Source organism: Cherax quadricarinatus, chromosome 1, assembly GCF_038502225.1.
Source record: "Cherax quadricarinatus isolate ZL_2023a chromosome 1, ASM3850222v1, whole genome shotgun sequence".
Taxonomy (NCBI): Eukaryota; Metazoa; Arthropoda; class Malacostraca; order Decapoda; family Parastacidae; genus Cherax; species Cherax quadricarinatus.
In genome coordinates this window covers 3,115,462-3,137,839 of record NC_091292.1, presented here as the reverse complement: position 1 = coordinate 3,137,839, position 22,378 = coordinate 3,115,462, and the positions used below count along the sequence as shown (strand labels likewise).

Here is a 22,378-nt window from a genome sequence, read left to right as displayed (position 1 = left end):
TTGTCCCTGTGTCCCCTCTCTGGAACATCCTATCTCTGTCCACCTTGTCTATTCCCCGCAGTATCTTGTATGTCGTTATCATGTCTCCCCTGACCCTTCTGTCCTCCAGTGTCGTCAGTCCGATTTCCCTTAACCTTTCCTCGTACGACATTCCCTTGAGCTCTGGGACTAGCCTTGTTGCAAACCTTTGTACTTTCTCTAACTTCTTGACATGCTTGACCAGGTGTGGGTTCCAGACTGGTGCTGCATACTCCAGTATGGGCCTAACATACACAGTGTACAGTGTCTTGAACGATTCCTTATTAAGGTATTGGAACGCTATTCTCAGGTTTGCCAGGCGCCCGTATGCTGCAGCGGTTATTTGGTTGATGTGTGCCTCCGGTGATGTGCTCGGTGTTAAGGTCACCCCAAGGTCTTTCTCCCTGAGTGAGGTCTGTAGTCTTTGTCCACCTAGCCTATACTCTGTCTGCGGTCTTCTTTGCCCCTCCCCAATCTTCATGACTTTGCATTTGGCTGGATTGATTTCGAGAAGCCAGTTGCTGGACCACATGTCCAGCCTGTCCAGGTCTCTTTGCAGTCCTGCCTCATCCTCGTCCGATTTAATTCTTCTCATCAACTTCACGTCATCTGCGAACAGGGACACTTCAGAGTCTATTCCTTCCATCATGTCGTTCACACATATCAAAAATAGCACTGGTCCTAGAACTGACCCCTGTGGGACCCCGCTCGTAACAGGCGCCCACTGTGATACCTCTTCACGTACCATGACTCGTTGCTGCCTCCCTGTCAGGTATTCCCTTATCCATTGCAGTGCCCTCCCTTTTACGTGCGCCTGATCCTCCAGCTTCTGTACTAATCTCTTGTGGGGAACTGTGTCAAAGGCCTTCCTGCAGTCTAGGAAAACGCAATCTACCCACCCCTCTCTCTCGTGTCTTACTTCTGTTACCTTTTCATAAAACTCCAGGAGGTTTGTGATACAAGATTTGCCTTCCATGAACCCATGCTGGTTTTCATTTACAATCTTGTTCCTTTCCGGGTGTTGGACCACTCTCCTCCTGATAATCTTCTCCATGGCTTTGCACACAATACATGTCAGAGACACAGGTCTGTAGTTTAGTGCCTCGTTTCTGTTTCCTTTCTTAAATATGGGGACTACATTAGCTGTCTTCCATTTCTCAGGTAGTTGCCCAGTTTCAAGGGATGTGTTGAAGATTGTGGTTAGAGGCACGCACAGCATCTCTGCTCCTTCTCTAAGGACCCATGGGGAGATGTTGTCCGGTCCCATCGCCTTTGAGGTGTCAAGGTCACTTAAGAGCTTCTTCACCTCCTCCTCAGTTGTTCGTATGTCATCCAACACTTGTTGGTATATTCCCTCTTGATGTTCCCTTCTGTGCTGTCTTCCCACAGCCCTTCCTGTCTCTACTGTAAAAACTTCCTTAAATCTCCTGTTCAGCTCCTCACATACCTCCTGATCATTTCTTGTGAGTTCTCCACCTTCTGTCCTTAATCTGATCACCTGGTCTTTGACTGTTGTCTTCCTCCTGATGTGGCTATACAACAGTTTCGGGTCAGTCTTGATTCTCGATGCTATGTCATTTTCATACTGTCGCTGGGTCTCCCTCCTTACCTGTGCGTACTCATTCCTGGCTCTGCGACTGATCTCCCTATTTTCGTGTGTTCTCTGCCTTCTGTACTTTTTCCATTCTCTATTGCATTTTGTTTTTGCCTCCTTACACCGTCGGGTAAACCAGGGGCTCGTTCTGGTCTTCCCGTTGTTACTGTTGCCCTTGGGAATAAACCTTTCCACTGCCTCCTTGCATTTTGTTGTTACATATTCCATCATTTCATTTACTGGCTTTCCTGCCAGTTCTCTGTCCCACTGGACCTCCCGCAGGAAGTTCTTCAACCCTATGTAGTCCCCTCTTTTATAGTCAGGCTTTTCCCATTCAACTCCTGTTATTCTCTCCACTTGCAGCTCTACTATGTATTCAAAGCACAGAACCACGTGGTCGCTAGCTCCTAGGGGACTCTCATACTTGATGTCCTCAATATCTGAGCTGCCCAGGGTGAACACAAGGTCCAATCTTGCTGGTTCATCCTCCCCTCTCACTCTGGTAGTGTCCTTAACATGTTGGTGCATGAGGTTTTCCAGCACCACGTCCAACATCCTGGCTCTCCATGTTTCGGGACCCCCATGTGGCTCCAGGTTTTCCCAGTCAATCTCCCTGTGGTTGAAATCCCCCATAACCAGCAACTTTGCTCTGCTGGAGTGAGCTCTTCTTGCCACCTCAGCAAGTGTGTCCACCATTGCTCTGTTGCTCTCTTCATATTCCTCTCTTGGCCTCCTGCAGTTCTGTGGTGGATTATACATCACTGCAATGACCACTTTGTGTTCCCCAGACTGAAGTGTACCTGCTATGTAGTCTCTTTCTCCCGTCTCATCTATTCCTTCCATTTTCTCGAATTTCCATTTGTTTTTTATGAGCAGAGCAACCCCACCTCCCCCCCCCTGCCCCTTCTATCTTTCCTCATGATCTGGTATCCTGGTGGGAAGATTGCATCTGTTATTGTCTCCATGAGTTTTGTTTCTGTAACTGCTATGATGTCTGGGGACTTCTCATTGATTCTTTCTTGCCATTCCTCATGTTTATTCGTTAATCCATCTGCATTTGTGTACCAAACCTTCAACTTCTGTTCTAATACTGTAACTGTGGTGCGGGGGTGGAAACAGAGGGATCGGTGTGTGATGGTTGGTTTGGATTGTTCAGTTGCCTTGGGGGTGTCGTGGCTGGAGTCCTTCTGCAGGTGTTTCTGGGGGGTGCGCTTGTCCTTCCATTTGATCCTGGATTATTCTGCTCTCCTTTTTCATTTCCTCCCATTTCTCCTTTCGTTTTTGAACTCTCTCTTTCATTGTCTTCCTTTCGTCCTGTGTTCTGTCTCGATCGAGGTACATGTATATGTGTGTATATGTATGTATGCGTGCACTCTGTTACAGTTTTCAAGGAAGACTTGTAGGGCAGGGTATTAGAGTTCAGACTCCTGAGATGAATTTAAATTGTACCATATTTAAAAAGTTTAGAGATTTAAACAAAACCATAGAGCTTTATCCATAGTTTGAGTTTGTAATGGTTCTGACAGCTGCCTTTTGTTGAGTGATGATTGGACTGAGGTGGGTCACTGATGAAGATCCTCAAGCACAAAATTCATATGCGAGGTCAGAGTAAAAGAGAGATATTAAGAGTTAACAGCACAGATTGGGGAATATAAGAGTGAATTTCAGAAAGTATACCAGCTGTTTTTAAAACTTTTTTTTTTAGTTATGTGCTTAATATGAACTCTAAACATTAATTTGCTGTCAATGGATAGGTGATATTAGGAGAGTGGAGCACTGCAGCAGGCCTACTGGCCCATACAATTCAAAACCAACCATACCCACTCATGTACCCATCCAACTTATATTTAAAGCAACCTGAAGTTTTCACTTCAGCGATGCCACTTGCAAGTTTGTTCCATTCATGTACAACTTGACTGCCAAACCAGTACAGTAAAACCTCCATGTAATGGACCATAATTTAACAGACAACCTGTGGCTGAACAACATTTGTTGTCTATTATGTTTACAGTCCACTGGATAAAATAATTTCAGATTTAATGGACTTTCTCTACTTTAAATTTAACCCTTTCAGGGTCTGTGCCATAGATCTACGGCTTTACGTTGAGGGTCCAAACCGTAGATCTACGCCATGAGTTCAGCTCACCCTGATAAGCTGTGAGCGGTAAATTTTGGCCTAGGTATGAGAGAATACATTTATGTGGTATGTGTGCACCACATAAAACAAATCCTGCAGCACACGGTGCATAATGAGATAAAAAAAACTGAGACTGTAATTTTCGATTAAAACAGCAACTTTGCAGTGTTTTCTTTTGTATGTTTTTTATAGTTGTATTTGCAATTGTCTCATTTTATAGAAAAGAAGATATATTACAGAAATAGAGATGATTTTGATTGGTTTTAGTACTGAAAATGGCTTGAAACTGAGCTCAAAGTAGCGGAAATGTTAAATTTTTGCCGATGTTCAAGAGTAAATAAATGATTTTACACATCTAATACACACCAGCTGGTGGGTCTAATATACATTCACAAATGTGCTGATATTATTTATACAGTTATTACAATATTGTATGACAGTAAGTCTTCTATTTTTTTGGTTTGAATAAAAATTAATTTTGTGAATTAAAAATCAAAATGGAATTCATTTGTAAAGCCTTAAAATATAACTAATGAACAGAGGAAATGTTAGTTTAGTGCCAGGAATGCCTGCATTGTTTATTCTGGACCCTATTTTGAAATTGGAATATTTTGAACTTTGCACTAAATTGGCCAAATTACCAAATTCCAATCACTTTATTTTGTAGTTGAAACAGTTGAGTTTGCAATTTCTTGGGCTCAATCGATAGAATAGAAGTAATACTAATGAAATAGCTAAGAATTTGGTTGACTGGAATAAGGTAATTGGCCTAAAATGGGAGTCAAAGTCGGCAAAACTGCCGATGCGTAAATATCGCCGACACATCAAAATTCGCGAGAGCATAATTTCAACAATTTTCCATCAAATTTCGTACTTTTTGTTTTATTACCTTCAGAAAAAGATTCTCTACCATTTCATAAGAAAAAATAGCAAAATTATTTTTTGAAAATTCTTGGACACTGGTGCGCACTTTGAAATTTGGCCTCTGGACACTGAAAGGGTTAAAGACCTTTGTTAACCCCTTGACTGTCGCAACCCCTAATCCTGAGGTGTCTCCTTGTGTCGCAAAATTAAAAAAAAAAAAAAAAATCTTATGAAATGATAGAGAATCTTTTCCCGATTGTAATGACACCAAAAAAACTAAATTTGATGGAAAACTGACGGAATTATGCTCTCGCGAAGTTAGCGACCTCGGCGATATTTACAAATCGGTGCTTTCGCCCACTTTGAGCCCTATTTTCGGCTAATTCCATTGTTCCAGTTGACCAAACTCATAGCTATTTCTTTAGAACTCCATTTTTTCTATCGATTGAGTACAAGAGACTGCCCATTTGCCGATTTCAACTACCCAATAACGTGGTCAGAAATTTGCAATTTGGCCAATTTCATGAAAATTAAAAAATATGACAATTTCAAAATAAGGACCAGAATGAACAATGCAGACATTGCTGGCTCTAAAATAACATTTTCTTTGTTCATCAGTCATGTCTCCAGGCCCCTGTGATATTACTCTTGCTTTCTATTTTTAATTTTTATTCAAACAAAAAATAGAAGATTTACTGTTATGCAGACTACTGCAATATTGTTATAATTGTATAAATAACATCAACCCATTCATGACTGCATATTAGAATGGCTAGTTGGACATTTATTGGACAATGACATCATTTGTTTACTTTTGAACATCGGCAAAAATCAAATGAAGCTCCATTTCAAGGTTGTTTTTATAGTAAAATCAATCAAAATCACCTCTATTTCTATAACATGTTTTCCATTCTATCAAATGAGACCAAGAAAACGAGAATACAACCATAAATACTATACGAAAATAGACCACAAAGTCCGCATTATAATTAAAAAAAAAAAACGGTCAGTTTTTTTTCTCATTATGCACTGTGTGCTCCAGGATTTTTTTATATGGTGCACACTGACCACACAGACCCATTCTCTCAAATGTGGGCCTACCAGCTTTCTCCTGCTTGATTTGAAGCCGCTAGAATTTATGAGTATATATACGTCAAACACGGTACCTTGTAAGACGTATATATACGGCCGCGACAGTCAAAGGGTTAAATCAGTATTGTCCATTAGTTTCATGAACAATTCAGAATTCTCTATTACTGCTGCAGTCCAATGAGTAAATTTAATTTTGGAATCAATGAACCTGGATGTTAAATTTGAAAAACGTCCATTACTGTTATCATGGAAAAATATTCTTGTACGTAACTCAGGTTTAACGGACAATCGCCTTTAATGGAATCTCCTCCATCCCCCGTTAGTCTGTTAAATTGAAGGTTTATTTATTTTATGTCTTTGCAAACAGTACATTGAGATTTTGTATTTACAATAGTGGGTTGCAATGCAAAGAGAGCCTCTATTATGCCTAGGCATTATGGGCCAACTTAACATTATTGGCTTACAGTTTACTTAATACTAAGGAGTATATCATAGTTGTACAGTAGGATAGTAATTATTTCATAGTTGTACAGTAGAATATTAATTATAAATGAATCAAAATTTGTATAATACAAAGATATATTTATATTCGAAAATGCTTTTTTTGAAAACAATGATTCAATTATATTCCTGTCAACAATGGATAAAAGGTTCAATGTGACTGTTTCACTTATGATGTGGGAGTACATAGGTGAGTAAGTGTGTACTGAGTATTTAACATTTAGTCTAGGGTGATTAAGTGGCTTTTGAGAAGAGTCTTAAATTGATTTTCAGACTGGGTTACTTTAATATCTTCTGGTAATGAATTCCATATTTTGGGGCCCTTTATATGCATAGAGTTTTTACACAGTGTGATATGGACACGAGGTACAGTGGTCCCTTGTTTTTCGTAGTTCTCGGCAATTGTAAAATTCGCCAATCATAGGGGTATTTTCGTATAAACATGGACTCGCTTTTCATAGGTTGACTCGCGAGTCGTAGTTCGTCCGGGACGTGTACCCACGGCGTGAGCCGTGGCAGCAGCCAGTCTGGCATTGTTTACCAGCGAGCGAAGGTCCCCTCACGTGCTCCAGCGAAATATTTCATAATATTCCATTTATTTTAGTGCTTGCAAGTACTAAATAAGCTACCATGGCTCCAAAGAAAGCTCCTAGTGCCAAGCCTGTGGTAAAGAAGGTGAGAAATACGACTGAATTTTAGAAAACCATCATTGAACAATATGAAAGTGGTACAAGTGTGGCCGAACTGTCCAGGGTGTATAAGAAACCCTACACAACCTTATGTTCCATAGTGGCCAAGAAAAAGGAAATCAAGGATGCTGTTGTTGCAAAGGGAATAACTATGCTGACAAAAATGAGATCACCAGTACTGGAAGAGGTTGAGAAGTTATTATTGGTGTGGATAAATGAGAAACAGTTAGCAGGAGATACTCTTATGACTTTGATTATTTGTGAAAAGGCTAGGCAGTTGCATGAAGATTTGGTAAAGAAATTGCCTGCAAATAGTGGTGATGTGAGTGAATTTAAGGCCAGCAAAGGCTGGTTTGAGAGATTTAAGAACCGTACTGGCATACATAGTGTGGTAAGGCATGGTGAGGCTGCCAGTTCGGACCACAAGGCGGCTGAAAAATATGTGCATGAATTCCAGGAGTACATAGAGACTGAAGGACTGAAACCTGAACAAGTGTTCAACTGTGACGAAACAGGCCTCTTTTGGAAAAAAATGCCAAAGAGAACCTTCTTTACACGAGAGGAAAAGGCACTGCCAGGACACAAACTTATGAAAGACAGGCTGACGCTAATGTTCTGTGCTAATGCCAGTGGGGATTTCAAAGTGAAGCCATTACTAGTGTACCATTCAGAAAATCCCAGAGTGTTCAGGAAAAACAATGTTATGAAGAGTAAATTGTGAGAGTTTTGGAAATCTAATAGTAAGGCATGGGTCACGAGGGAAATTTTTGTCGAGTGGTTCAATGAAGTGGTTGGCCCTAGTGTGAAGGAGTATCTCCTGGAAAAGAAATTGGATCTCAAGTGCCTGCTAGTAATGGACAATGCACCTGCTCATCCTCCAAACTTGGATGACCTAATTTTTGAGGAGTTTGGGTTCATCACAGTAAAGTTCTTGCCCCCGAATACTACTCCTCTCCTCCAGCCCATGGACCAGCAGGTCATTGCAAACTTTAAAAAACTCTACACAAAAGCAATGTTTTACAGGTGCTTGACTGTGACCACAGACACTCACTTGACCCTAAGGGAATTTTGGAGAGAACACTTCAGCATCCTCCACTGCATAACCCTTATAGGTATGGCTTGGGAGGGAGTGACTACCAGGACTTTGAACTCTGCCTGGAGAAAATTGTGGCCAGATTGTGTCGACAAGAGGGATTTTGAAGGGTTTGGGAATGACCCTGATGAGCCTATGTCTGTTGTAAAATCAATTGTGGCACTGGGGAGTTCCATGGGGTTGGATGTGAGTTTGGAGGATGTGGAAGAATTGGAGGAAGACCACAACAAAGAGCTCAACACTGAGGAGCTGCAAGAGCTTCAGCAGGAAGAGCAACACATCGCAGCTCAGAATCTTGCTGCAGAGGAGGAGGAAGAGAGATGGAAGAAGGTGCCTTCTTCAGAAATTAAAGAGATTTTTACTATGTGGGGTAAGATGGAAAGCTTTATGGAGAAACATCACCCTAACAAGGCTGTTGCAAGCCATATTGGCAACATGTACAGTGACAAAGTCTTGGGCCATTTTAGGGAAGTGTTAAAGAGACGCCAGAAACAGAGCTCTCTCCACAGTTATTTTGCGAGACAGGACTCCATTGACTCTCAAGGAGGTCCTTGTGGCATTAAGAAACAGAGAAGACAAGCAACCCCAGAAAAGCAATTGGTACCTGAGGTGTTGATGGAAGGGGATTCCCCTTCCAAACTATAAACAATCCACTCTCTCTCCTCCTCCAGTCTCCCATACACTAATTCAAATTCAAAGTTTATTCTCTATAAAGATTACAATGTTGAATTTACAGAATTTGGTTGTTGTGTGGTTTACATGTAGTTAAATAATGATTACAGAGTGTACCACTAGAACGCCTAGCATGGCTAGGCATTTCGGGCAGACTTAGTTTAATTCTTTATTTTAAAATATTACAAATTATGAGGTAAGTTGGTATTATGGCTAAGTGACTAAATACTAGTTTGTGAGTTTAGCAATGTGAATGCTTTTGTTTTGGTACAGTACATAGTTTCAGTATTGGAGTATCATAGGATTCATTATTTTAAGATTGAGATTAATATTTCTGTTTATGGTCAAATGGGTGAGTGAGTGTAAGTGTGAACCACCAGGTGGTATTCGTGTAGTTAGTTGATGGGGTTTATCAGGGAGATAAGATGTTTTCTAATGGGAGTTTTGAAGGTGATGAATGTGTCTGCAGTTCTAGAGTTCTCAGGTAGGGTGTTCCAGATTTTAGGGCCTTTGACATACATTGAATTTTTGTAAAGGTTTAGTCGGACATGGGGAATGTCGTAGAGATGTTTGTGTCTGGTGTTATGCCTGTGGGTTCTGTCACAACTATCAAGTAAGCGTTTTAGGTCAAGGTTGATATTAGAGTTTAAGGTCCTGTAGATGTAGATTGCACAGTAGTAAGTGTGGATGTACTGAACAGGGAGTAAGTTTAGATCTATGAAGAGTGGGGGGGGGGGTGTTGCCAGGGATGGGATTTAGTGATTATTCTTACTGCAGCTTTTTGTTGGGTTATTATTGGCTTTAGGTGTGTTGCTGCAGTTGATCCCCAAGCACAAATAGCATAGGTGAGGTATGGATAAATAAGTGAGTGGTATAGTGTGAGAAGGGCAGTTTGCGGCACGTAGTATGGTATCTTGGAGAGGATCCCAACTGTTTTGGATACTTTTTTGGTTATGTGTTGGATATGGGTGCTGAAATTCAGGTTGTTGTCAAGGTATAGGCCTAGGAATTTGCCCTCATTATGTCTGGTAATTAGAGTGTTGTCGATCTTAATGTTAATTTGTGCATCTCCTGCTCTGCTACCAAACATAATATAGTAGGTTTTGTCAGTGTTAAGCGTAAGTTTATTGGCTGTCATCCAAGTCGATATTTTGATCAGCTCCTCGTTAACAATGGTGTTGAGGGTGGCAAGATTAGGGTGAGAGATGACATAAGTCGTGTCGTCAGCAAAGAGAATGGGTTTCAGGTGTTGGGATACGTTTGGAAGATCATTGATGTATATGAGGAAGAGCAGGGGACCGAGGACACTTCCCTGCGGAACTCCAGTATCAAGTGGCCGTGTTGTTGATGCTGTGTCTTTAATGGTAACATACTGATACATATTAGTAAGGTAAGATTTGAAATAAGCAAGCGCATGGCCTCTTATACTGTAATGGTCAAGTTTGTAGAGTAGGATGTCATGGTCTACTGTGTCAAAAGCTTTTCTTAGGTCAATAAAAATTCCTAGTGGATATTCCTTATTTTCCAATGCTGTGTAAAGCAGATCTAGCATTTTTATGATTGCATCATTAGTGCTTTTATTTTTCCTAAATCCAAATTGGCAGGGGTTGAGTATGTTTTGTGCTGTTATAAATGAATATAGTCTCCTGTGCACGAGTTTCTCAAAGATTTTGGATAGCAATGGTAAGTTTGATATTGGCCTATAGTTGTTTAAGTCTGTAGGGTCACCACCTTTAAGTATTGGTGTAACCCTTGCCATCTTGAGTAGTTTCGGGAAGGTGCTAGTTTCTAGTGACTTGTTAAAAAGTAATGAAATAGCATGCGAAAGGATATGGGCCGCTCGCTTGTACAGTAATGGTGGGACATTAGACAGATTCCCTGAGTCGTTTTTAAGTGACTTTATAATCTCGGTGACTTCCGAGGGCTCAGTTGGTGCAAGATAGAAGGAATTTGGGAAATTCCCATCTAGGTAGTCCCCGGCATGAGCATTAGTATGTGGGATTTTATTGGTGAGATTAGATCCTATGGTTGAGAAGAAGTCGTTTATCTTGTTAGCTGTGTCAGTGGGATGTAGTGGTGTTTCATTAGGTTTAGTTAGGACAATATTCTTGTTTTTTTTCAGTTTGTGGGTCCCTAGAATCTGAGAGAGAGTTTTCCAGGTCTTTTTTATATCTCCTCTAGTGTCTGTGAATCTACTGGAGTAGTATAGTTGTTTGGCTTTCTTTATTACTTTGGTGAGAACTGATGAATAGTGTTTAAGAATATCTTTGTGTATTAAGCCCTGTCTATATTACTTTTCATATTGGTGTTTCTTGTCAATGGATTTCAGAATGGTGCTGGTTAGCCATGGGCAACCAAGCCATTTGTTTGTGATCTGTTTCATTTTTATAGGACAATGTTTGTTGTATAGTCTAAGTAATTTGTTAAGAAAAATGTCTGTCCAGTCATCAATAGCATTGGCCTTGGAGAATTCTGTAGGCCAGTCAACAATCTCTAGGTCAGTTGTGAACTTCCTTATTGAGGCCTCGTCATGGAGTCTAAATGAGACTTTGTTGTATTCAAGTGGTGGTTTATTAATGTTTGTCAGGAGGAAGGTAGGGTAGTGGTCTGTAGTGCTATCTGTGATTATCCCTGATTTAAGGGGGAGCTAGTATATTGGTCCATATGTGGTCTATTATGGTTACACTTGTCTCAGTGAGCCTGGTTGGTTTAGTTATTGTTGGTATGAGAAGTGTGTTGTTCATATTGTTGATGAAATCAGTTACAGGCTGATCATCTAGTAAGCCAAGGTTGATGTTGAAGTCTCCAGCTAAGAGAAGGTGGTGCTTATTCATTTGTCTGTTTGTTATTAGTGACTTTAATTTCTCACTGAAATTTGGAATGTTTGTGTGAGGTATCCGGTAAATGGCACCGATTGTTATAGGTGTCTTAAGGTTTTTTACAGTAAAATTAGCAAAAATCTCCAATAAAGGTAAGTGTTATGCTGTTAATGTTTCATTCATCATTTCCCATTGTATTGTTTATGTACTACATGTATATTTCATGTAAAAATTTTTTTTGTTTTAATACTTCTGGGTGTCAGGAACGGATTAATTGTGTTTACATTACTATTTCTTATGGGGAAAATTGATTCGTAAATCGTAAATTTTGTTTATAGTAACAGCTCCAGGAACGGATTAATTACGAAAAACGAGGGACCACTGTGTATCAAAAAGAGATCTGTGTCTTGTGTCCTGTTTAGGTTGGTGAGGAGAAGTTTGAGTTGGGGGTTTATATTTGCGTGTATTGTTCTGTGTATGTAGTAGGCACATGAATAAGTATGGATGTTCGTAATGGTGAGCAGATTCAGACTTTTGAAAATTGGTGGAGTATGCTGGTGGGAGTGGGAATTTGTTATCATTCTTACTGCTGCCTTTTGCTGGGTTATTAGGGGTTTTAGGTGATTGGATGTTGTTGATCCTCAAGCACAAATTCCATATGTAAGATAAGGGTATATGAGTGAATGGTACAGTGCCAGGAGAGCTGATTGTGGAACGTAGTACCTTATCTTTGATAGTATACCTACAGTCTTGGAGATTTTCTTGGTGATTTGCTGTATGTGTGTCCGGAACTGTCAAGAGATCACCAGTACTCGAAGATGTTGAGAAGTTATTATTGGTGTGGATAAACAAGAAACAATTAGCAGGAGATAGTCTTATGACGTCGATTATTTGTGAAAAGGCTAGGCAGTTGCATGACGATTTGGTAAAGAAATTGGCTGCAAATAGTGGTGATGTGAGTGAATTTAAGGCCAGCAAAGGCTGGTTTGAGAGATTTAACCCTTTGAGGGTTTTCGTCGTACTAGTACGTCTTACGCGTAGGGGTTTTTGACGTACTAGTACTCATAAATTCTAGCGGCCTCAAATCTAGTGGGAGAAAGCTGGTAGGCCTTCATATGAAAGAATGGGTCTATGTGGTCAGTGTGCACAGTCTAAAAAAAATCCTGCAGCACACAGTGCATAATGAGAAAAAAAAAACTTTGACCATTTTTTTTTAATAAATCAGCGACTTTGCAGTGTATTTTCGTATGGTATTTATTGTTGTATTCTAGTTTTCTTGGTCTCATTTTATAGAATGGAAGACATATTACAGAAATTGAGATGATTTTGACTGGTTTTACAAAGAAAGGTGCCTTGAAATTGAGCTCAAAGTAGCAGAAATGTTCGATTTTTACCAAACTTCAAAAGTAAACAAATCGTGCCAAGCGTGCAATACACGTCAACTGGTGAGTCTAATATTCTTTCACAAGTGCACCAATAATATTTATACCATTTTTTACACTAATGCAATAGTCTGCATAACAGTAAATCTTATATTTTTTGTGAAAATAAAAATTCAAAGTGGAAAGCAAAAGAATATAAGAGGGGCCTTGAGACATGACTAATGACTAGAGGAAATGTCATTTTAGTGCCAGGAATGTCTTTCTTGTTTATTCTTGACCCTATTCGGAAATTGGCATCTTTTGAAATTTGTGTGAAATTGGCAAAATTGCTAAATTCTGACCACTGTACTGGATAGTTGAATTTCATAAATGAGTGGTTTCTTGCATCCATTCGATAGAAAAAATGGAGTTCTAGCGAAATATTCATGTTTTTTGTCGACTAGTACAGTGTAATTGGCCGAAAATGGGGCTCAAAGTGGGCAAAATCGCCGATGCGTAAACATCGCCAAGACCGCTAACTTTGCGAGAGCATAATTCTGTAAGTTTTCTATCAAATTTCAAACTTTTGGTGTCTTTATGATCGGGAAAAGATTCTCTATCTTTTCATAAGAGAAAATAATTTTTTTTTTTTTAAATTTGGCCGACCCTGAGAACGAGTTTCGGAGAGGGCCTGTCGACCCTCAAAGGGTTAAGAAGCATACTTGCATACACAGTGTGAAAAGGCATGGTGAGGCTGCCAGTCGGACCAAAAAGCAGCTGAAAAATATGTGCAGGAATTCAAGGAGTACATAGAGGCTGAAGGACCGAAACCTGAACAAGTGTTCAATTGTGACGAAACAGGCCTCTTTTGGAAGAAAATAACAAAGAGGACCTACATTACTCAGGAAGAAAAGGCACTGCCAGGACACAAGCCCATGAAAGACAGGCTGACGCTCATGTTCTGTGCTAATGCTAGTGGGGATTTCAAAGTGAAGCCGTTACTAGTGTACCATTCTGAAAATCTCAGAGTGTTCAGGAAAAACAATGTTATGAAGAGTAAATTGTGCTTGTTTTGGAGATCTAATAATAAGGCATGGGTCACGAGGGAAATTTTTGTTGAGTGGTTCAATGAAGTGTTTGGCCCTAGTGTGAAGAATTACCTCCTGGAAAAAAAATTGGATCTCAAGTGCCTCCTAGTAATGGACAATGCACCTGCTCATCCTCCAAACTTGGATAACCTAATTCTGCAGGAGTTTGGGTTCATCACAGTACAGTGGACCCCTGGTTAACGATATTTTTTCATTCCAGAAGTATGTTCAGGTGCCAGTACTGACCGAATTTGTTCCCATAAGGAATATTGTGAAGTAGATTAGTCCATTTCAGACCCCCAAACATACACATACAAACGCACTTACATAAATACACTTACATAATTGGTCGCATTGGGAGGTGATCGTTATGCGGGGGTCCACTGTATAGTTCTTGCCCCTGAATACCACTCCTCGCCTCCAGCCCATGGACCAGCAGGTCATTTCAAACTTTAAAAAGCTCTACACCAAAGCAATGTTTGAAAGGTGCTTTAATGTGACCTCAGGCATTCGCTTGACCGTAAGAGATTTTTGGAAAGAACACTTCAGTATTCTCCATTGCATAAGCCTTATAGGTAAGGCTTGGGAGAGAGTGACTACCGGGACTTGGAACTCTGCTTGGAGAAACTTGTGGCCAGATTGTGTCCACAAGTGGGATTTTGAAGGGTTTGAAGTGGACCCTGATGAGCCTATGTCAGTTGTGAACTCTATTGTGGTACTGGGGAGTTCCATGGGGTTGGATGTGAGTTTGGAGAATGTGGAAGAGTTGGTGGAGGACCACAACGAAGAGCTAACCACTGAGGAGCTGCAAGAGCTTCAGCAGGAAGAGCAACAGATCGCAGCTCAGAATCTTGCTGTAGAGGTGCAGAGGAGGAGGAAGAGAGATGGAAGAAGGTGCCTTCTTCAGAAATAAAGGAGATTTTTGAAATGTGGGGTAGGATTGAAAGATTTATGGAGAAACATCACCCTGAGAAGGATGTTGCAAGCCATATCGGCAACTTGTACAGTGACAGAGTCTTGGCCCATTTTAGGGAAGTTTTAGAGACACCAGAAACAGAGCTCTCTGGACAGTTTTTTTTGCGAGACAGGACTCCAGTGACTCTCATGCTGGTCCTAGTGGCATTAAGAAACAGAGAAGTAACCCCAGAAAAGCGCTTAATTTGACGCCACTAGAATTTTGGCATAGATCTACGGTTTGGACCCTCAACATAATGCTGTACATCCACGGAATGGACCCTGAAAGGGTTGTATTGTGGGTGCTGGTGTTTGTGGATGATTGTGGCCTGAGGTGGATGGTAGAGGTTCTGGTACTGAAGTTAAAGTCGATGGTAGTACTGGAGTGTGCATAAATCAAGTCAGTCAGTCAGTCAAGTCAGTCAAGTCAGTCAGTCAGTCAAGTCAGTAAGGCAGTCAGTCAGTAAATCAGTTAATCACACAAACTCATATTTACTCATATTTACCTAGTAGAGGATGGTTGGCGACACTCCAGATTTTTTCCCCTCCCGAATACTGAACCGTGTTAAGTTAATTTTGCGAAGTGTTATACAAAAATATGCCACAATTCTTCAATAGTACTATAACCAAAACGTGCCAAACAAAACCGTGTTAAACGACAGTCTACTGTAATACTGTTTTTTTTTTTTTAAATGTGACTGAAAAAGTACAGTAGAACCCTCATGTCCACTGATTCGGTGTCTGCGGTTTCAGTTATCCACGGTTTACTGTGGCCCAAAAACACCTCTTAATTTTGAATACAGTGGAACCTCAAAAATCAAACTTAATCCGTTCCAGGAGCTAGTTCTAAATTCGAAAAGTCTGAAATTCGAAGCAATATTTCCCATAAGAAATAATGGAAATACAATTAATCCGTTCCAGAAACCCAAAAATATTCACACAAAAAATACATTTCATAGAGATTAATTACAGTTTTACATACAACAAATACTATAGTTTTTAATTATGTATAGTAATACATATAAAATAACATTTTTACTTACCTTTATTGAAGATTGGTGATGGCATATGGAAGATAGGGAGGAGGAGAGAGAGAGAGAGTTGGGGTTAGTGTTTGGAAGGAGAATCCCCCTCCATGAGGACTTCAGGTAAAGCCCTCTCTGGGGTTACTTCCCTTCTCTGTCTTTTAATGCCACTAGGACCAGCTTGAGAGTCACTGGACCCCTGTCTCACAAAATAACTGTCCACAGTCCTCTGTTTCTGGCGCCTCTTTAACATTTCCCTAAAATGGGACATGGTTCTGTCACTGAACTTGTTGCAAAGATGGCTTCTTTCAGCTTGCTCATGGTGGTACTTCTGCACAAACATTTGGACATCATTCCACTTGGCACAAATCTCCTTAATCTTTGAAGAAGGCACTTCATCCACTCCCTATACAGTGGACCCCCGCATAACGATGGCATCACATAGCGATTTTTCCGCATACCGATTACTTTTATCGCAAAATTTTTGCCGCGCATACCGATTAAAAACCCGCTCACCGATTTTCGTCCGAGACGCGTCCAATGTGCCCTCAGCCAGCCTCACATGTGCCGCCCGTCCCATTGTTTACCAGCCAGCCTCCGCGGTAACATCCAAGCATACACTCGGAATATTTCGTATTATTACAGTATTTTCGGTGCTGTTTCTGGAAAATAAGTGACCATGGGCCCCAAGAAAGCTTCTAGTGCCAACCCTACACCTCAAAGGGTAAGAATTACTATAGAAATGAAGAAAGAGATAATTGATAAGTATGAAAGTGGAGTGCGTATAGCCGACCTAGTCAAGCTGTACAAGAAACCCCAATCAACCATCGCTACTATTGTGGGCACCAGAAAGACAATCAAGGAAGCTGTTCTTGCCAAAGGTTCAACTGTGTTTTCGAAACAAAGATCGCAAGTGATGGAAGATGTTGAGAGACTCTTATTGGTGTGGATAAATGAAAAACAGCTAGCAGGAGATAGCATCTCTCAAGCGATCATATGTGAAAAGGCTAGGAAGTTGCATGAGGATTTAATTAAAAAAATGCCTGCAACTAGTGATGATGTGAGTGAATTTAAGGCCAGCAAAGGTTGGTTTGAGAGATTTAAGAAGCGTAGTGGCATCCATAGTGTGATAAGGCATGGTGAGGCTGCCAGTTCGGACCACAAAGCGGCTGAAAAATATGTGCAGGAATTCAAGGAGTACATAGAAACTGAAGGACTGAAACCTGAACAAGTGTTTAATTGTGATGAAACAGGCCTGTTCTGGAAGAAAATGCCAAGCAGGACCTACATTACTCAGGAGGAAAAGGCACTCCCAGGACATAAGCCTATGAAAGACAGGCTTACTTTGTTGATGTGTGCCAATGCTACTGGTGATTGCAAAGTGAAGCCTTTATTAGTGTATCACTCTGAAACTCCCAGAGCGTTCAGGCAAAAGAATGTCCTCAAGGATAATTTGTGTGTGCTGTGGAGGGCAAACAGTAAGGCATGGGTCACTAGGGAATTTTTCTATAACTGGTTACACCATGCATTTGCCCCCAATGTGAAAAATTACCTAACTGAAAAGAAATTAGAACTTAAGTGCCTCCTGGTGTTAGACAATGCCCCTGGTCATCCTACAGACGTGGCAGAGCGACTTTATGGGGACATGAGCTTCATTAAGGTGAAGTTTTTGCCTCCTAATACCACGCCTCTCCTGCAGCCCATGGACCAGCAGGTTATTTCCAACTTCAAGAAACTGTACACAAAAGCTCTGTTTGAAAGGTGCTTTGTAATGACCTCAGAAACTCAACTGACTCTAAGAGAGTTTTGGAGAGATCACTTTAATATCCTCAATTGTGTAAACCTTATAGGTAAGGCTTGGGAGGAAGTGACTAAGAGGACCTTGAACTCTGCTTGGAAGAAACTGTGGCCAGAATGTGTAGACAAAAGGGATTTTGAAGGGTTTGAGGCTAACCCTGAGAATCCTGTGCCAGTTGAGGAATCCATTGTGGCATTGGGAAAGTCCTTGGGGTTGGAGGTTAGTGGGGAGGATGTGGAAGAGTTGGTGGAGGAGGACAATGAAGAACTAACCACTGATGAGCTGATAGATCAACTTCAAGAGCAAGAGGCCAGACCTGGGGAAACTGGTTCAGAGGAGGGGAGAGAGAAATTGAAGAAGTTGCCTACTACAAAGATAAAGGAAATCTGTGCTAAGTGGCTTGAAGTGCAAACCTTCATGGATGAAAATCACCCTCACACAGCTATTGCAAGCCGTGCTGGTGATTATTACACTGACAATGTTGTGAAACACTTTAGGCAAGTCATAAAGGAACGAGAGGTACAGGCCACTATGGACAGATATCTTGTGCGAAAGAAGTCCAGTGACTCTGAAGCTGGCCCTAGTGGCATTAAAAAAAGAAGGGAAGTAACCCCAGAAAAGGACTTACTACCTCAAGTCCTAATGGAAGGGGATTCCCCTTCTAAACAGTAAGAAGATAATGCTCTCCCCTCCTCCCATCCCATCAATCATCACCAGATCTTCAATAAAAGTAAGTGTCATGTAATTGTGCATGCCTTTTTCAGTTTGTGTGTATTAAAATTAACATTTCATGTGGTAAAAAAAAATTTTTTTCATACTTTTGGGCGTCTTGCACGGATTAATTTTATTTCCATTATTTCTTATGGGGAAAATTCATTCGCATAACGATTATTTCGCATAACAATTATCCCTCTTGCACGGATTAAAATCGTTAACCGGGGGTCCACTGTATTAACACCTTTCGCAACATCAGCTTCCTTGATTTGTTCTTTCTTTGACAGGATAGCTGTATGACCTTAGTGGGTTTAGCGCTTCTTTTCGATCATAATAATAATAATAATAGTAGTTTGACAGGATAGAACCGATGGTCGACTTGTTTTTCCCATACATCCTGGCAAGCTCAGCAAGTCTCACACCACTCTCCTACTTCTGTATTATTTCCTTCTTCACATCTATGGTGTTTCTCACTTTCTTTACCACAGGGGTACCACTAGCAAGTTTCTTTGGGCCCATGGCAGCTTATTTCACAGTCCCATAAGCACTAAACATAATGAAATAATCGTAAAATGTGTGAATGAGATCGCAGGTTAGTGTTCACTCAAGCATAAACAAAGCTAGACTGCTCACGGCGCCTGCGCAGGGACGCGGACAGAGCGGGCCGGCAGAAAGGTCCCATACCCGGCGGTCCGAAAATAGGGGCGCATTCGATAATAGGGACACAGTTTGTCTGAAAAAATGGCCCTATTTTCGAAACGTTCGATATGTGATACGTTCGATTTTCGAGGTTCCACTGTAATAATGACCCCAAAGTGCAAAAGTAGAGAGGCTGGCACTTTTTCAAAGTCTAAGAGAAGCCGTGAAGTGCTTCACATCAGTGAAAAATGTGATAATTATCTACCTATTGTGCATAATTTATCAATTAAACTTTAAAATAGGCATGCATAGGACTTGTACGTAGGGTTTGCTACTATCTGCGATTTCGGTATCCATGGCAGGTCCTTGGAATGTATCCCCCATGGATACTGGGGTCCTACTGTATATCCAGAATTGAACAGTGCATGGAAAGTCATTCATAGAACATTCTTCACAAGTTTTGATGCACTTTTTCAGTCGCTTTACAAAATTCTCCCCTCAAGGAAGGTTCCTTGATGTTGGTGAGGGGCTCTTGATTTAGGGAATTGGATCTGTGCTCCAGTTCCCCGAATTAAGCCTGAATGCCTTCCACATCCCCCCCCCCAGGCGCTGTATAATCCTCTGGGTTTAGCGCTTCCCCCTTGATTATAATAATAATAATTTACAAAATTCTGCTGATCACATACTGGGCCGTTGATCCCTGAAACCTTCTCCAGGTATGTTCCAGGTATCTAAAGGAGCTTTATGAGAGAGCTGACTGTATGATTCAGTACAATTACATCCATTCTGTAATATGGAGATCAAATTGAACAACATAATTTAAATGAAGCCTTACCAAAGTTGTTTAAAGTTGAATTTTAACTTTAGGACTTCTATTAATTATGTTTTTTTATATAAAGCCAAAATTTCTGCTATCTAGAAATCATAATTTTTTTTTTGCATGTAACTTTATTATGATTTAGCTTATGAAAGTCACAGTTATTTCTTTTCCTAGGATTAAATCCTTACATTTGTTTTCACTGAACAGCATCTGTCCCTTCTCAAGCCACATCAACCTATCCAGGTTACCTTATAGCCATCTGATGGTCTATTTTAGCTATTGATAAACTTGCTTATGTCACTATTTATTTCCTAAACTATGTTGTCTATATAAATTATGAACAACAAGGTTCCCAGTACTGACCCCAGTAGTGCATCACAGGTAACGAGTCCCCACTCTGACTTTTCCCCATTTATGTAACTGTTTCCTACTGGTCAGCCATGCCTTGACCAGGAGTTAATTTCTTCCTCTATACCACATGCCACTAGTTTCTTCATCCATCTCTCCATGAGGAGAGTGAAGCTTGTGATGTAATTTCTTTGGTAATAATCTATTGTGATTTTTTTACATTTCCAGTGGTTATAACACTTATTATTCTATACAGTATTTTCATCTACAGGTTGAGCATCCCTTATCCAAAATGCTTGGGGCTGGAAGCATCTCATATTTCAGAATTTTGAAGATTTTGGAATGAGATAGCTTGGGGATGGGACCCAAGTGTAAACACAAAATCCATTTATATTTTATATACAGTTTATACAAATTGCCTGAGGGTAATTTTACACAATATTTTTAATAACAAAAACAACATTTTTAATAAAAGCGGCACAGCAGCATCAGCAGAATACCTGCATCGTATGCTACAAACCAAGAACAGCAACAGCAGGTTTTCAGTCTGCACCTACAATGCCATGTTTTGAATAAAAGGTTACCGAACACTGTATTTTTTCTTGTCACTGATACCCAAAAGGGTATCTGCAAGCTTTTTTTGATATTTTTAACAAAATCTTTGCACCACAGAGCAGAGAATAAACACAAAATACATGGTAATCACAGTGAGTAATGCACACAGGCCTGGCAGTGACAACTGTTGATAAACTGGTGCCAGCAATGTGTCAGAGACTCACCCAGGGTATGTGAGGTCATGTGTCACAACTGTCTGGGTACACAGACCTGCACAATGCCTGGGAACCTTCCCAGAGCTGAATGGAATTTTCCAACTGCAGCATCACGTCGCCAATCAAAAAAAGTTTTGGATTTTCAGAGCTTTTCAAGTTTCCGAATTTCGATAAGTGAAATTCAACTCCTATTATATGGCTATTTAAGAAATGTGTGTTCAAAGTTGTACACCCCTTTCTATCTCTCTGTGTACAAAACACTTTTCCTGAATTTTAATTCACATAATACTTAAAAAAGATCACTCAAAATAGTACACAATATCACTATACAGAACAGTATTATACGTACATGTATTTTATAGTTGTTTGGAGACTAATAAAAATAATTAGAAAAGTTGTTTGCTTTTATCATTAAAGGCTCAGAGGAGCCTATACTATACGTATCTCAGTGATGAGAGTGCTCAACTTTAAGAATATGGAATTAACATTTTGATAATAACTGTTTTTAGTTTTTTAGTTTTTTAGTCTTAGGTAAAAAATTTTGTACAGTTAGTCAGGAATCAGCAGTATAGGACATCTTGTACCTACTAATGACACCCACAAGGTAAGTGATCTTGCTTGAGGAGCATGAAATATTAAAGATTCTTTATTTCAGCACGATACAATGTTTGTACAGAGATGAGCGACATTTAGGTGTGCATGCAGAAAGCCTCTAATATGCATTCATGGTGCTTGTCACCCACGATGTTCCTTCCATAGAAAATAAATCAAGCAGTAATTAAAATAAACCCGCAGAGAAAAAATATCAAAATCCATTTTGGGGTTAAAATATGTTTGGTACTATCCATTATCTAGCCTTGGACTAGGCTGCAAGTAGGAGAACTTTTGAAACTGATCACTTGTTAATTATTCATTCTGAGAAAACTCAAGCATACATCTGCCAGTGTCATTTCATTAGGTGCCTCAAATTTTCCTACTATGCCTGCCACCTCAGTCTCTTCCACTTCTGTGTTCATATTTCACTTTCAAAAGTGTTCAATGGAGGCAGCAAGCCAATACGAAGTAAATCAATGACATGTAAATAATGAAGTCTTTATTAAAAAAAGTTTCACTTGGTGACACCTTCATCAAAATTCTTACACATATTCTTATATTCATATGTATTCTTTTTCTTATTTATTTAAGCCCATTTTTTTCTTAATTCTTGCAAAACTTTATCACATTCATACCCAGTCATTTCTTCACAGAATTGTTCAACACTAATACCTCACATTCTTTAACTCCTACTCTTTGATAAAATTAATCAATAATTCCATTTTATTTCTTCGTACTCAAGCTCTCCCAACTTTTTTTTTTAACTAAACTGTATTTCACTAATGGCC

General features: G+C 40.1%; 1 protein-coding gene across 2 annotated transcripts in view; it reads right to left on the bottom strand.

Moving 5' to 3' along the window:
• The window catches only part of bigmax (helix-loop-helix-leucine zipper transcription factor bigmax), a 63,433-nt gene that overhangs the window by 15,603 nt on the left and 25,452 nt on the right, over positions 1-22,378 (bottom strand). The gene's annotated exons all lie outside the window — the stretch shown is intronic.